Raw genomic sequence first — 3,652 nt, forward strand, 5'->3', positions numbered from 1 at the left:
AGTCGTGGTGAGTAGCAGCTCTAGTCCCTCATCTACCGAGGATTCAAGTGCTGGTGGAGCGGCAAATAGATTTTCTTATCCGGAGGGCCAGGCTAAGTTTGCGAGATTGATATCCAAATCAATTATGAAGGAGAGGGGTTTCTTACCTACAGCGAGGGGTGGAAAGCTTTTGGAGATGGTTACAGAGTTGGGTTGGCAGACTTTCTGCGAGGTTCCTATTGTTGTCCCGATGAGCATCGTGTGAGAGTTCTACGCGAATGATAAAGCGGACATGAATGGGTTTTCTGTGGTACGTGGTTTAACGGTTGATTATCATCCCGCGGCTATTCGTCGGGTCATTATTCAACCCGAGAGAAAGCCGACACAAGAGAACTAGGTGAAAAAGTCTAGGGATAAATTGGATCTTAATTATATTATGGTTGAGTTGTGTATTCTGGGCACACAGTGGAAGTTCAAGAAGGGCACGAATGAGCCGCTCACTTTTCCAGATGCATGTATGAATAGGTATGCTCGGGCATGGAATACGTTTGTATGCGCCAATATTATGCCTTCTTCGCATCAACATGATGTTACTGTTGATCATGCTATTTTACTTTAGGGGATATTGAATGACTGGTGTGTGGATCTTAGCCAAGTGATCTATCGGAATATGTTGAGGATTCTGCAAGGTAGGACATTGGGGGTGATTCCTCATACCTTTATTGTGATAAAACTTTGTGTTTCGGTTGGTGTTCAATGGACTAAGTTGGAGCAGATGCAGATGTCGAGCGCTCCAATTGATAGCTCCACGATCGCAGTGATGCAAGAATGGTATGGTGGATAAGCTGATGAGAAGGGTCTGGGTTACACTTATGATCATCTTCCAGGAGGCCAGCCGACTGATCAGACTTATACTGGTGATTCTTCTCCGACTAGGCGTGCAACTTGGAGAGCTCCTCGTGGAGAGGCTAGTTCTTCACGTGCTCAGCAGGAGGCAGGGGATGGTTCTGGGCTTGGCGATGCGCAGTTTCGAAGATTAGCCAGACGTATGGATGCGGTGCACTGACATGCACAGTCGCTTTGCGGTCGACTTAACACAGGCTTTGGGCACTACTTTCTAAGCCACTAGTGTTGATGTGGATTGGTCGATGTTTGGTGTTGATTCTGTGTATCCGCCACCTGATACTCCTACCCGAGGAGGGTGATTTTTCTAATAACTAGGTATGCCTAAAATCTTTATTATTTCCTTCAAAGTGGATATTGAAAATTTTAAGCTTGGGGGTGATAATATAAGGATTAGTTTGTGTGTGTCCATATAGATTCATGTAGATTCATGTTGCATGTTTAGTTGTATTTCATTCATATTTTTGCATGATTGTTCATATAGGACATATATGTTTATGTTTTTATGTGAGTTCATATAGTTGCATTTGCATGCATATAATATGATCCCTTAGGTTGAGCTATTTCTATCTGATAAGTTGATGTTAATTTGAGTGTGGTGATGACGAATAGAGGGTTGTTTAAGTCTTAATGAATTGATTTGCATGCCAGAAAAAAATCACAAGTCTTATAGGATCGCGTTTGATCTAGATCATGATCATACTTATTTATTTGTTGAGATTGAATCACTTGGTTATATTTAGAATTTTTGGTATTCTCGTAATGACAAAAGAACACTGAACTTTTAAACTAGAGAAAAACTTGGATTTCATTGCTAGTTGTGAATAAGACTAGGAGTCAAATTTCTAGTAGCTGGCTCATAATTTATGAGTAGTCTAGGGTTGAATGAGATGGAGTGAAATGCACTCATTCAGAAATTGTTGAAAAAAAAGAAAAAAAGAAGAGAAAAAAGAAAAAAAAAGAAAAAAAAAGTTTGTGTTATGCATAATTGATCAAGAGTGAGCTCTTTAATACTTGAGTTATTAAGTTCTAGGGGACTTTGTGCCTAGTGACCTAAGGCTTTTATAGTCTGGGATCCGCTAACCTAACGCTCGCTACATGGGTATCATTGCATAAGTCTTTTGGGACCTCATTCATTGCATGGTCAAATAAGCATCTTTGTTATATGTTCAATAATATCATGAATCCTTGTATAACTCTAGTAGAAAGGAGGTGTTGTGAGTCATTATGCGTTTATCATCTATTCTGTTTATAAACTTGTGATTGTTTTGATGAAAGATAAGTTATGGTTATTGATCTAGTATCGAGATTATATCTGTTAAGCATTCCACACACTGCACGTTTTTGGTTTGTGAGTTGGTTTGTTGGATTTATTCGAACTCTGTTAAAGGTTATTGCATTCTTAGATGTGTTGGCTTATTCATTTGGTTATGGTTATTCTGAGGGGATCAATTGCATTATCATTTAGTTGCATTCACGTAGTTGCATTCATGCATTAATTTTGTTTTGTAGTTTTTGAGTCTGTTTATGCTTGAGGACAAGCATCTATTCAAGTTTGGGGGTCTGATAAGTGGATTTTATATCTACTTGGAATGCTTCATTACAGGCTTAAGTTGGTGTTTTGGACTCAAGTTTTTGGTATTTTTGATGTGTTTTTGTGTTATTACATTACAGGCATTAGTTGGATGAAGAAAGGAGCTTTTCAATGAAATATGCTGAAAATAGGTCAGATTCGGAATTCAAGAGCATTCTTAAGTTGAAGAGCATCTCGATAGCTTCGTGTGGACTGTTGAATCGTTGAATTCTGACTGAACGGCACTCAACTTACAGCAAAAACAAGAAAATGAAGTCAATGATCAGAAGTGTGGCGCTCCCGCGCAGGAAGCGGGGCGGCCGCGCTTGTGAGGTAGATCTACCACGTGCCCGCACAGCTTCGCTGGGCCAGAATCCTGATTTGTGTTGAATTTTGAGAGTTTGCGAGCTCAGGTCATCCAGAAGCCTATATATATCAATAATAATTCATTTTTATAATGAGGAACGAAGGGAGAATATTGAGAAGATCTAGAGAGCACTAAGAGGGCTACTGGAGAAGAAGACTTTTATATTCTTTAATATAGTTGATACTTTGATACTTGTTTTCGATTTGTCTTTGAGCCCTATTACTCTTATATTGTTTATTATCATATTTTCTTTGGAACCTATGGTGACGATGAGTTCGATTATGAACTTATCGTTGTCATGGGGTTCTAACAGATTTATTTATGGAATTTCAATAGTTAATTGTTTTATCATCTTTAGTGTGGTGATTTATGATTTCCTAGTTTGGTTGTGCTTATTCGTCTTTGATGCGTAGCTAATATCTAAGATTGTTTGTTAATCTCTATTGAAGCGACAATGAATATAGAGGTTTAGAACTTGTCCATGCTAGCATAGGTTTATGTATGAATTGACATGCATAATTCGTGGGTAATTTTAACCATCTTATTCACCCTATATAATCATGATAGATAACTTATTCTTAAACCATTATATTTTCAATATTTATAGATATATAGGGACTAAGCATAATTGGCGTCTATTCAACTTCTCTCGTAATTGTGGATGTTTGATATTAGGGTATACGTATAACAAAAGTTAGTATATACTAATTTCATGTTATATGATTAGTTGACATCACCATCACATGCTAGGGTTAAAGAACATAACTTTGATTGAAGTATTTAATGAAGTTAGAATCCCATGTTTATTCTCATATAAGTAATTCAATCGT

The sequence above is a fragment of the Apium graveolens genome, chromosome 3 (assembly GCF_009905375.1).
Source record: "Apium graveolens cultivar Ventura chromosome 3, ASM990537v1, whole genome shotgun sequence".
NCBI classification, from domain to species: Eukaryota; Viridiplantae; Streptophyta; class Magnoliopsida; order Apiales; family Apiaceae; genus Apium; species Apium graveolens.